We start from the raw sequence: 14,160 nt of genomic DNA, 5'->3' as shown, positions 1-14,160 counted from the left end.
CCATGGTGCAGATTGAATTTTTCCTACAAGTGAGACAATTTTAATCACACTGTATTTCGCGGCGGGGTCACAGACCTTTGGTCCATTGATCCCAACCCAGGAGCACACGTCTCTCTGTTTTTAACCCACTAGCTACTTGGCTTACTCTAGCTCACACGTAGCTCACTACACCCCTTAGCATTAACAGTAATGTCCTTAAGGTACAGAGGCTGGTGCTAACAATACTGTTTAGATGCCATCCACTGTCCTGCTACGCATTTGGAGCACCACAGATGTACCTTATGTGAACATAGACTGGCAACTGAATGTTTGTTCTGTCTTCTATGTATTCCTTCCACAGGTGCAGTAACCAGAATTTGGTAAGCCTCCTAAACCAGGAGTTACGGGGATTGAGCTTTTGCTCTTCCCTTTATGCCCTTTTTCACCTTTTAACTTTTTTTCACTTTCACGCCCTTAGGTCAGGGTGAGCCTTAGGGTGCTCATACCACCAGGGTTTAGCACATTTTATAGTCCTGATGAATGCCTGGTAAACTCACACCGTTTTATAGGCAGAAACATGTTGACTGATGTTTTCACTGATTGGAATTAACCAAACAGTTAATTTTGGCTAAATTCCCAACACATAAAGCTTTTTTATCTGTGTCCTAGTGATCTATAAATAACAAAAATTTTGATACACTAACAGACACTTTTAACAGTATTATATTTTCACTGCACGCCTTTACACAAAAAACCCGCTCCGCAGTAGTTCTGGCGTCGCAGCACACTAAAGAGGCACTCGGCCTCTTTAGTGGGGCCCAATAATGAAGCATGTCACTGACCAGGTCGGTGAGTGAGGGCTTTCTTAACTGACCTAAGTCACGCCAGTTTTTCATTTTTTCATTCTTGCTCCAGATTGTGGTTAGTGGTATGCCACGGACCTCTCTTTCTTTGTTTGACTACACATTACTGGGTGCCATGCCTGCAACCCACTACCTATGGCCTACGTAAATCACCCCTCTAGCATGGTTGACTAGGCCACAGGTGAGGGCTCAGTTGCATGAGACTTTACCCCTACATTGTCTAAGTCCATTCTTGGATATTGTAAATGCAGCAAAACCATAAGGAGTATATGGTCCGAGAGTTGATCATTACGAACTCCACAGCTCCATAATGGGTTCACTGAAACCTGGGATGTTTGGTAGCAAACATCTCAGCACATTAAGCCCACTCTGATGCCAGTGTGGGTTTTAATGTAAAATGCTCTCAGAGGGCATCTTCGAGATGCCCCCTGAAAAACGACCAACCATGTTGTGATTTCTAAATAGCTACCTTCCATTTGACACCACCAGATAGGTTTCTGTACCCCTGGGAAGAGGGCCTCCACTGTCTGTGTCCACAAACAAAGCCCATCCTGGCCTGAGGTGTCATGCCTCCTTCCCCAGGATGGGCAGGGTCCAAGAAGGGGAAGCTTCAAAATAGCCTACCATCTTTGTTAGCTGACCCTGCCTTTTGCTGTCCCCAGCAACTGGCTCCCATCAGTTCTGACCCCCACATTGGGTAGGAGAATCGGCAGGAAAACCAAGTCAGAAAGAGAGGTGTGTCAAACTTTGCCAATCTGACCCCTCAGGTAGGGGAGGTAAGGTGAAGCACACATCTCAGTCCCCTCCATCTTGAAGATATGGAGACACAGACAATCAGAGAGAGGCATGCCCCCCTCCCACTGTAGAGTGGCATGTTAGGGTGTATACTCACTACAAGAGAGGGACCCTTGGTCCCAACCTGCACACCCCTGTAACAATCCTAAATGCTGTATTTAAGGGCGACCCTAAACCTTACCTCCTCAGATTTGAGAAGAAAAAAAGAAGGACCAAAGAGCCATGCTGAACGAGGAAGAAGAATACACAAAGTGCTTTGGCTCCAGCCATACAAACCTGTCCTGATTTCGACCTACATCCAGCAACACCCCGGCATGTCCAGCAGCCATCAGAAGCCAATGCCCTACCTTCACCAAACAGACTCTGTCTCCCGGGAGCACCGGATTTACACAACAAAAGACTCCAACACAGACACCGGATCCAGCCAGCTCCACGGTTCTGCACAACTCTGCACCTGATGACCCTAGCCTGAGTTTGATTGGCCGAACACCATGAGGAGGTCTCCTCAGTGAGCCTGACCTGGGATCCAGTGATCGCCGACCTGCCTCTATCTTCTACCAGACGCCTGTAGCCTCAACCCAGAGGTCCTCCCGACTGCGACCGGAGCTGGTAAGATAACCTGATGCCTAAAGACTCCCATGCACCTGACACCCCATGGCCTTGGGTGTCCCAACAGACGGTGTCCAGGCATTCCCCCCACAATCCATTTTACCTCTCTTGCCAGTGGTCACCATCAAGAAACCTCCTTCTCCAAGCCTGCCGCATTTCTTTTGAACCGGAGAGTTACTTTGGAAAGAACAGGACTCCTGACATCTCCTTGGGACACTGCATTCGGTTGCCCCGTACCACTGATGGTACAGCTCCTATGCTGATTGTTGGCCCCTGCAGTTCTGATCTTAACCACAGGAGCTTTGATCCCACAACCACGTGGCCTGCTTGTGACCAGCCCTTGACCAAAGGACCCCTAGTCCCATTGGCTGACATTGAGACTCTGAGCTCTGCATCCCGCCACCCTAGTGTCACTGGTGGTGCAACTTGAGTGCCTCCTTGAACCTTGGTTCTAACCCCAACCACTCAACCTTGTAACTTGTGTACTTACCTGCAAACAGATAGCATTCATTTTCTCCTTAGGAACCCATGTTGTGGTTTTTCCTCTGAAAATGTTTGGTGGTGATTTACTTTTTGTATGGAACAAAATAACTGTGCTTTAAAAAGTGAATTGTCTTACCTCCGTATTGTAGGACCCACAATTTAATATCTAGGCCTATCACCCAGAGAAATCGATGTAAATAGAAAAGTAAGGCAAAAGTAATCCAAATTAATTCCAAAGTATTCTGAACTGTTTTAAAAGCAAATACAAACATGTAACAATATCAATGTTATCTACAATTGCATTTCTGAGTACAGCCTTACATTTGAAAGTATTTTTTACCTACCTGTGCAAAGTTCTGCTTTTTTCTAGCAATAAAATATAAGTATACCTTTTTTATACTTACCTAATTGGTCTGGATTCGGTAGTTGAGTGTGTGCCATCAGTTTCTGTCTGAGTGAATGCGATAAATGCTTAACAAACCTTCTGATAAGCCTAACTGCTTGACCACACTGCCACAAATAGAGCTGTTAGTAATTATCTAATTTTGCCTCTGCTCTACATTGGGGGATCCACTGGGCTCTGTGCAAACTATTCCTTACTTTGGTATAGCATATACTGAACAATAGAGTACCCCTTCTGGAGCAGGATGATGGCTTCTGAGAGGCTAATATATACCACTGCTAATAAAGGAGAAATTTTGAGCAGGTGAGAAATGTTATCTTTAAAGTTACACCCCTTTACACCACTTCTTCTTAAGTGCTCCCTGGAATAAGGTAGAGCCCACCCTGACCAGGGGGAGTCAGGATGAACCTCATGATGAAGCATGCAACTACAAGAATGGGTGAGGGTTATATAAAGAAAAGGGCACTTTTCCCTTCCCACCTCTATAAGTGGGTGTGCAATCCCAGGGCTTACCACTGGTCCTATATTAGCATTCAAGGAGCCGTCCTCGTTCTCCAGAAGGGATACTCTGTAGCTTATCATTCGGAGGCCGTATCACTTCATCCTTGATCTATAGGATCTCTCTACCCATTAGGAGCTTTTGATTTGACCTCCCCATTAATTGGTCCTAGATAGCACATACGGAGCCAGCTTCCTACATGGCGGACATAGCTTCTGTGCATTGTGGCTCACAGATTTTTAATTAACACACTTTGCATTGTGGATTCAATTGAAATAGTATAACTGTTTTGCCTTTTTGATTGTAGACTTGTATATTTCATTGTTTTTGTGTTGGCATATCTTGTCCTGAGGATTTTCCGTTTGGAGCTAGTTGCCTTTAGGTTTAGCAATTAGCTTCGTAATGTGTTCTAATTCTGCATTCATCCGAGGGATGTACTTTTTTTATGCATTGATGATTTGTAGCAGAATTAGGAGATTAAAAGCAGGTTTTGCAGTTCCTCCAAATGTAACTCATTCCAAGGTAAATATGTAGTTGAGGGCAAGATGAATTGTGGTGTCTTGCATTGGAAGATGGTACTGGTTTGACCAAGTGACAGGAGTTTTTGTATGGACCGTGACTAGGTTGGGATTGGCAGAAAATACATCTAATATGTGTCCAGAGTTGTGTGTTGGATTGGGAACAAACTGTTGTAGGTTTTGTACTCCAAGGTCAGAGAGGATGGTTTTAGTGTGCGACATATTTGGTTAAATGCCATGCAACTTGCCCTTTGAGCCTTTAGGGACTGAGGGATAGCTACTAAGTATTAAAAAAGAATATTTAGACATGGCAAGAAATGTCTTTTGTAGATCGAAAAGGCAGTTCCAAACTACACTACAAGTTGCAGAGGCAGGCCTCAAACATGTTTTGCAATGCTACTTTAGCATGGGACAATAGGTTGTGCAGCCCACTTGTATTTAACTTACAGTACCTGTGTACATATACCACTATTTATAAGGGTCTTATAAGTGAAGTAAATGTGCCAATCGGGTGTACACCAATATTACCGTTTTAAAGGAAGAGAGCACAGCACTTTACCACTTATTAGTGGTTGAAGTACACAGAATCGTAAAGCCAAGTTTTATTTTACTTATATTTATTTATTTATTTATTTATTTATTTATTTATTTATTTATTTATTTATTTATATAGTGCAACAATCATCCCCTAGGGGAAATCATGGCACTCAATGACTCATACCCAATATTTCAGTTTAAAGAACCCCACAAAAAAGATCAGTACATTAGGGAATTAAATCGAAAACAGACAGTTTTTCAACCTCTTTCTAAACTGAAAATGATCAATGATGAGGCAGAGGTCCAGGGGCTGGGCATTCCACTGGACTGCAGCCAGATGCAAAAATGAGCATCTGCCTGCTCTGGCTTTTCTTTTATAAAATTCAACTATGGTCCATAACATTTTCGATCCAGTGTTGTAAAAGGCTTTGTGAGCATGGCATAAAAGTTTGAAGCCTGCTCTTTTTCACATTGGTAGCCAGTACAAAGATGTTAGGCATGCCAAGGCAGGCCTAAACCTGTTACAGATTAATCTAGCAGCAGCATTTTGGATTAATTGCAATCTTGTATAAAGGTAGTCGGCCATTGCCACAAAGAGGGTGTTGCCATAATCCAAATGACTGATAATCAAAGCCTGGACTATGGTCTTTTGCCAGGCTATTGGGATCCATTAAACAGCCTTCTTAAAAGTGTTAGGACACCAATACCCTTGCTGCAAGTAACAATTAGGTTTTTGCACTGAAATAAAGATAATAATGATTTACCCCAGATGTTTCTCAGATTTCTTAGGGGGCGGCATGTCCCACTGAGAATCTGGCCCCCAAGAGGCATCCCACATCTGAAGAGCCCACCGAGTAGCAGGTTCTCAGTTTTGTCTGCATTTACCTTTAGTCAATGATTGGTCATCCAGTCGGCCACTTAGGTGAGGCACTTATGTAGTTTGTTACGTGTTTCCCCTTGGGTCTCTCCTGATCAACAGGGTATCGTCAGCATATGAACACTATTTGAAACCACATTTCATTAAAATTGTGGCCAAAGAGGCCTCATAGACATTAAAAATACTAGGGCTTCGTGAAGAGCATTGTGGGACTAGGCATTCTGATTGATAATTATTGGATCTGAAAGAGCCCAACTGAACTATATACAACCTATTTAAAAAAAATGTGTGTAGCCATCAGAGAGTTGGAATGTATGCCAATGCCAAAAGGTTTGTTATTCATCAGACTATGAGACAGAGCTTGAAAACCACTGAAAGATCTAGTTGGATCAGGGTAGTGGACTTGATCCAATCAACTACTAGCCTAATGTCAACCAACAGAGCTAACTGCAAAGACTCAGTGCTATTATTGTCCAAAGGCCCATCTGTGAAGGATCCAGTAGCTTATTGTTTTCTAAAAAATTGGTTAAGTGCCTGTTCATTAGTTTTTCTAGAATTTTTGACATAAAAGAGAAGAGCAAAAAAGGCTAATAACTAAAAAGAGTGAAGGTGTCAATTCTATGTTTTTTGGCAAGAGGTAGAAGTATCACTTTCTTCCAGACAACTGGGTTGGCAGCTTCTGTAAAGGACTGATTAAAGGTTTTAGTAAAATAGGGGCGTATTGTGGTAGGTAGCTGAGAATAGATAAAATATTCGCAGGGTCAAAAGGGGAGCCAGATTAACATCCAACATCAATTTTAGAACCTGTTCTTCTGTAAAATATTCAAAAGCTCCAAAATGGGAGACAACGTGAGAATGGGGGCTCATAGTGAACCAAGGGGATTCCTCTAAAGATGGTTGGGCCTCAAAGGATGAATATATTTTTTCCAACGTTATCTGTGAAATACTTTCCAATTACCTCACAAAGTATCTCAGTGGGAGAAACTGATTGAGATAGGGAGGTTGGCTTCACAAGCTCTTTCGCTATTTTAAACAATTATTTTGTGGAGCTGCTGTTTTCCTCAATTCTTCTTATAAAATAGTCTTTCTTTGTTGCCCTCGGGGCTTTATGATACTGCTTCAGTTCTTCTTTATATTTTAGGGGATCTGTTCTATTTCTAAAAAGCCTTCACTTTTGTTCTAGGCCCTTGCTTTTCCTTTTTGCTATTCTCAGTTGGGTAGTATACAATTTTTCAGAAAGTTTGCATCTAGCACATTTATTAGCTTTTCAAGGAGCACATTTATCTAATTCACTTACGATTGCTGCAGTTAGATTTTCAAACTGTTTAGCTGAAGGTATTTCCATCTCAGTTGAAGGGAGGGAGAAATGCTTGGAAAATATATCCTCATTCACACACCTACAAGGTTTCTAGTAGTGCAGGGCCAGCTGGCTAGGATGCATCACTTGCTATTGTGCTTGAAAATTGAATTAAAAAATGATTAATCCAACGTAATGGGACATTGTCCTGATTTTAATAGTTTTGATATTGGAAAAAGGAAGATCTGAAGTGTGGCCTGCTTTATGAGTTGGGCCCCTAATCCATTGTTTAGTGAATACTCATATCGTTCTCCAATTGCCTGCATGTTTTATCTTCCTTTTCTTTTCAAACTGAAAGATTGGAATCTCCTATGATTAGATAATTTTCATACTTTTTGTTTAGCAAAGTTATTTGAGTGAGAAGGTTAAAGGTCAGGTGGGAATTTTGTCCGGGAGGTATATAAACAATAGTTGTTGTTTGTGGTCCAGATGGAAGGCTAGAATCTCCCAGCTTTTGACATGAGCTTGAGTTCCACCGTGCAAGTGAGTGATTCTTTAACAATAACAGCAATACCCCCTCCAGGGCAGTCATTCTGATCACAAATCACTAGCCTATAGCATATAGGTATAGCTGCTGCAATATCTGGTAATGTAGAAGCTTTAAATCAAGTTTCAGTAATAAAGGTCAGATCCTTAGATGTTTGGAGTTTGAGACCAAGTCCCAATCTCAATGCAATGTTTTGGCAATGAGCTAGCATTGAAGTACAAACATCTTAGAGTGGTGTCAACAACATGCTTAAATGGCTTTTTATCTGGCCCACTGTCCCATTAGCAATGATGACATGAAATAGGGCCCTCTATCATCCCTGGGAAAACTTTACAACATGGAGATTTGTTGTGAGTGTAGGATTTATTATATTCCAAGAGTGCCTCCCATGAATATGCAATTACCTGTCAATCCATACTAAAATTGGTAGAGCCTCTGGTCCCTGGACATGTTCAGGTGCAGATGGGCTTGCTTTTGGGGCACCTTTGGCACACAAGGAGTACATCTTCTGAGCATCCACATCACCATGGCCTTAAGTAGCTGCAGGACTGAAGGAGGTCAGATTACCTGAAAGGCTAGACCACTAACCGTCAAAAATGTGGGTGCGATATGGAATCCACAGGAAGTGTGGGAATACGGTCTCTTGGGACTTCCAGCTACCTCTCTGCATCAAATAGCATAAGGCACTGTAGCGGACCAGAGAGCGCTGGTGAATTAAAAATGTAAAAACCTGAGACCCCCTACCCAACATATCCCAGATTAAAATTAAGAACAGGTGAATAAAATTGCTTCAGGCAATTAAAAATTAATTCAAGTGGTGTAGCAGAACTGCATGCACGAAGCTGGGATCAACTGAGCGTCCATGTCACCATGCCCTTAAGTGGGTGCAGGACTGAAGGAGGCCCAATTACCTGAAAGGCTAGAATGCCCACAGTCAAAAATGGTGGTATGGAGCCCACAGGAAGTGCAGGAAAACAGCATCCGGGAACTGCTAGCTAACAAATGACCAGCAAATGACTGGAGTAAATGTTTGGAATGTGACTAGGTTAGGATTGGTGAAGATGACATCTAATGTGTGTCCAGATATGTGTGGTGGATTGGGAATGAGCTGTTGTAGGTTGTGTGCTAGGCCAGTGAAGATAGTTTTGGTTTTGTGAAGCTTTATGTTGAGGTTAAAATAGTAAGAATACTAGCATACAAAGGTGCAATGTATGTGTACACCAGCTATTCCACAGTGTCATTGAAAGGACTGTCCTCAATACATTTTATAAAGTGACTATTAAACTCCGTTCCGCTCGCAGAGTTTGCGGAATTCGGGCACTCCATGCTCCATGGAATAGTGCGGAATTCATGAATTCTGCCATTCGGAAGTGAAGCACAGTTTATTTTCTTTTGGTTCTCAACCACAAATGTGAAGAATCTCAGGCCGCTTGTGAGCACAGGTGAGACATCTCACACTGCTAGCAAGCTCCCGCGAGAATTTGCGCTCACTCACATGGCTTCCAGCTGTGATGGAGCCAATATGGTATTCTTATACTAATTGTGATCGCAAATGGAGTGGTTGAGCAGCTTTTCTGCTTGAAAATGAATCTCAGAGGCACTTGGCATGGATTTTCTTCTCAAATTGTCAAGTTGAGTTGTTTTTTGTGTCAGAAGCCATTTTTGCAAACTTTAATTTTTCAAACCAAAAGGAAGTGCCCCAGAGTCTCCAACTTCCTGTTCCTGTCCTGTGTTAGTTGCTGTTGATGTGCTTTGCTTTCCTCATAGGCCTGCAAGTCTTCTTTGTTTGTGGCTATGCCTTCTTGCTGGTTGCTGTTGTTCTGACCATGTGGCTGATGGTCATTATGTGTAGCCATCCAGTGTGCTTATACCATAGGCCTACATGTCTTCTCTGTTTGTGGCCATGCCTCCTTACTGGTTGTTTGTGTTCTGATCATGTGGCTGCCAGCCATTTTGTGTAGCCAGCCAGTGTGCTTTCCCCATAGGCCTGCATGTCTTCTCTGTTTGTAACCATGCCTCCTTGCTCAGTGTTAGTTGTTGTAGATGACCATGTGGCACTGGCTGACAGCCATTTTGTGCGTTCAGCCAGTGTGGCCCTCTGCCATAGGCTTACATGGATGGTTGACTATGAGAGCAGTTTAATAAATTAATGTCTTCACTTATCTTTTTGTTTAAAATGTTTTTGGAATTGTAGATTTTTTATTTTAATTTTTTTATTTTTATAATTTTGTTATATTAATTTAAATATATATATTTTGTTTTTTTAATTTACATTTTGTAGCTCTTTTTTATTTTTATTTTTATTGTTTAGTTTTTTACTTTTTTTCTTCAAAAGTAGTTTTTTTCAATTTGTAGTTTTTTAATTTTTAATTTTTAATTTTGATCTTAATTTTTTTCTATTTTCGTAACATCTGGCACATAAAAGAAATAGGTGCAATGCACAACAACATTAATTGTCTTAGGATTATTCCATTGTCACCTGCACCTCCCTGAGTGCCACATCCCAATATGCTGCACATATAGCCAAAAGTTATATCTGGATGTTGTTGCTCTTTCTGGTCCTTTCTGAGTGTATGGCACACAATTCAAGTTTATGTTGGTGTGGTTTTACAAATGGATAGTTAGACTATATAACTGCTGCCCCCACACTAAATGATATTGTTTGTTTGTACCACGTGTCACTGATGTTCTTGGTGTTTGTTTGCTTTTAGATGCACAAGTGAAGAGATATCACCCAGACAGAAGACTTGTGCCCAACGTGACGCATGACTACACAACAAGGTCATCTCTTCAGCTTGTTGCGGAGACAAAGTGTCTACACGGCGGTAGTACGAAAGCTTAATGCTAAGTGAAGGCAAGAACTCACATTTGGAGAATCCCTGCATCCTTCTCAACCCCGGGGCGGCTGGTATGAGCAACTAGGCTGACTCTGGTTTACACAGAACGAGTGTCCAAAAGAGTGGCGGCATATAAGTGCAGCCCTGATGAAACTGCTTAAATTGATATGGCAGTGAAACATGTCGGCACTGGCAATAGGTAATGGTATGCATGAATAGCTACCAGCCTTTTTATTATTGCAGCATATAATCACTTCCCTATAAATAAAGTTGATTAAGGGAACTTTATGCTTTGTTTTATGTACTTGTTTATGTTATATGTTTGTCACTAGCAGATGCTTCTGCTTTCCACTGTTTGTCACACATTTTTGGTTGTTTGTTTTGGACACTTCCTTTCTTTCTTTCTACTTTCTTTGAGAATCAAGTGACTACCGATGATGAGACAGGGGCTTGTCTGGAAATTACATACAAGTTACCCCGTTGGTGGTGTTTACGTGAGGTGTCATTTGTTTCTCACACATTTTTTCTAAGCAGAATTCAGTCCAACACTGGTAGGGTGGACCTCTGACATTGACCTAGATAGGTCATAGTACTTGTTGTTCTGTGTCTCTGTCAAGGAGAATAGGCTCCCCGTTTTAATGTTAATTTGGGTGGAGTACAGTGCATGTGTCCCCTCATGAATTGTAGAGGACAGGAATAGGTAACAGTACATATTGACTGTCCTTGATTTAGTCACTGATATGCTTTGACGTCCGAGAGCTTAAAAATGGCCCCAAAGAAAGTTGCTGCCCAGAAATTGGCTAGTGGGGAGGATAAGAAACAGATTTCTACCACTGGTGTGCTGACCACAAACTTTTTCAGGAATGTTCTGCCTGCTGAACGGGCCTCCAGTGAGTAAGCGCAGAGCAGAGCAGCACTCATGCATCAACAGCACCACCCCCCAACCTTACCCCAGGACCATGTCTGTCAGTGAGGCAGTCTGTGTAATCATGTTGATGCCAAGGAGTAGTGAAGTTGAATTGGATTTGTCCCTCTTGCAAGGTATTACACAATTGTTTCAGGAAACACAGCAAATTGGACACCGGCCACAGCCAGCAATAGTGCATTTGTCTGATGTTAGAGCAGAACAGGAGGCTGAGATTCATACTGAGCAAGAAGTTGAACCTCCTCTTTTAGAATCATTGGATCCCATATCTCCATCAAGGAAAAAGAAGGGTACTACTGCACCAATTTCTCCAAGCACCACTGATGATGATAATAGGGACATGGAGTTGACCCTGACAGAGATCAGGTGACAAAAGGACAGGCAAAGTAAAAGAAAAGTTCTAGAAAGACCTAGACTTATGGTAGGGGATGAAGAGGAGGATGGCCATGACGACATAGTCATGGTGAAAGATGACACAGAAGAATCTGACATTGCTATTCAACCAGCCCCGAGGAATTTGGCATAGGTAGCACCACCACCAGCTCCATATTTGCAAAGCCCCAGCTGACACCTGCACCAACACCTGCCTCAGGGAAAGCAGAGTAGCAATCGGTGACATATCCACCTTCCTCCAGTTCTTCTTCAGGCTTTTTTACTGGGCCACTAAAAAAGTACTCCTCCCAGTTTGGGACATTTTTACAGTTAGCAAAGGGGTTAGCACATTGCAGTATGCACCATTGGCCATACAAATGTTCATCAAGGTAAGCCTGGTGCACATCATGGTATTGGAGGCCAGACAACCCATATGAAAAAACACTATACAATTAAGTGGGAGGGGCACCTTAAAAAATTGCTGAATGTTGTGGTGGTGGTGAGGAGAGCCAGGGAACATCAGCTACAAGTCCAATCATGGTGGAAGGTGATGATGAGGAAGAAGAGACATTTTCATGCAAAACGGCCCTGTCCCCGGGAGTGTACCATCAGATTCACCCACCTCAGCGTCTTCACAATGGAGAGATTGAGAAACCACGGCATACAGTGACTGCCCCATCACCATAACACACATTGAGGCTACCACTAGCATCTACTTCTCAAAAGACGCCTGTGTCAGTGCCCCAAGAAAAGAAGAAAAGCAGGCGACTGTTACGGGCATGTTTAGGCAGGAGGGGCCCTCAGAGAGAAACCACCCAACCACACATTTGTAGCAGCATTCTGACCAAATGGAAGGTACCAAGTAGGACCAATTTACCACAGTGGCTGTTCCAGCGAAGTATCACAATATGCTACAGTTGGTTGGACAAGCTTTGCAGCAAAGTGTTGTTCTGATGACAGAAATCTGGACAAGTTGTCAAGTGACTGAAAACATGTGCATCACTCCACTCTGGATCTTTTTTGCAGGGGAAAATCAAAAGATATCTTCAGGTCTTGGCCATGAAGAAAGTTTTAAGAGCATTGGGTGGCATGCAACAGTGGACATCACATAACGCTGTAAACATCTTGGAAGAATATGCAATATGTATGTATGGCTGTGACCCAGAGGCCTTAAAATTGGAATTGTTGCCTAGGTCAATAGAGTTAACATAGTCTGGCCCATGTAAGACGGAGACTATTTCAAGGTCCTGTGTTTTGCCCATTGCATCAACCTGGTGGTGCAAGACTTCCTCAAAAAGGAAGACATACTCAGGAACATACTGACCACCTGCAGGTGACTGAGAGCTACATGATAGTCAGCCATCCTGTGGAGGCTACACCTTCAAAAAAACCTAGGTGAGATTCCAAAGGAATAAGCAGTCTGGATTTTCTGACTTAATGCTCCCTCCCTAAACAGCAGCGATTTTTAGCGTTCCCTGTGCTTACCCAAGCATCTTACAAGAGGATATTTGACCTCAGAGTGCATGGAGAATTTAAGAGTGTTGAGAACCCAGGATTCAGTGATTGTATGGGCAAACCAGGATTGTCTGAGAGTCTTTGAAACTGGAGACTCAGCTAGGAGCACATCCAAATGCATATAAATGCACTGGTAGGCATAGTGTTTTTGTTCCATCTGCCGGTGATGTGAGCTTTCAAAAGATAGCCCTGAAGGTTATCTGTCCTGGGAAAGAGAGGAGGTGACCCTTGTTACTGGAATTGGACAATGGGTTGCTGTGAAGCAATACAGCAGACTCGGAGACCCTCGTGAGAGACATCAACCACAATTAGTAGAAATGAGCGACACGCTTAGGCAGATGCAGTCAGGTTGGCACCTTGCACAGCTGACAAGAGAAAAGAACACAGAAAAGATAAACAACACAGCAATGTGGGTTAGAGCAGTTGCAGAGGGTGTGGGTGGTATCTGACAGCAGCTGAGAGGAGTGGGCTATGCCTAGGTCATTTTCACTCCCCACTGGTGCCTTTGGCCATAAACTTTGCCTATATGGGAGGTACGAGTGGGTCATTGTCGATATAGATGTGCCTTTTTACTGGGCTTAAAAAGAGACTGGGGGCACGTGATCCCAGTTTTTTGTACAAAATATTGAGTTTTAAATATTTTGACAGAATTCTCAGCAAGAATGTCACAAGTAAAAATATTGGGTTACATATATCGTTATTTTCAGTTGCCACGACCTAATTGTGATTTTCTCCAAATCCCAGGTAGGTAATCGCTATTCCTAATGTATGTAACTCTTTTGAGTTTCATTAGCAATTCCTAATGGGTCCCAAATAGACTTAACTTCTTCATATTAAAGAGGTAGGCTGCAATTTGCGACCCATTAAGAATTTAGGCCATCGCAGGGATGGTGGCCGCTGAGGTCAGCAGACCACCAGGTCTTTTCATTTTTTTAATGCAATCCGTTTTCCTTAAAAGAAAACAGGATGCATTTAAGTTGAAAAAATTAAATTTTGCACCTTCATTTTTTAAGGAGTAGGCAGTGGTCTGGTTGCCAAATTGGGAAAAAGAGAGAAAAGCTCTCTCTAGCAAACAGAACGTTAACAACTGCCCATTTAATTATT

This window comes from Lissotriton vulgaris, chromosome 9 (genome assembly GCF_964263255.1).
Source record: "Lissotriton vulgaris chromosome 9, aLisVul1.2, whole genome shotgun sequence".
NCBI lineage: Eukaryota > Metazoa > Chordata > Amphibia > Caudata > Salamandridae > Lissotriton > Lissotriton vulgaris.
Note: the sequence above shows the minus strand (reverse complement) of the source record.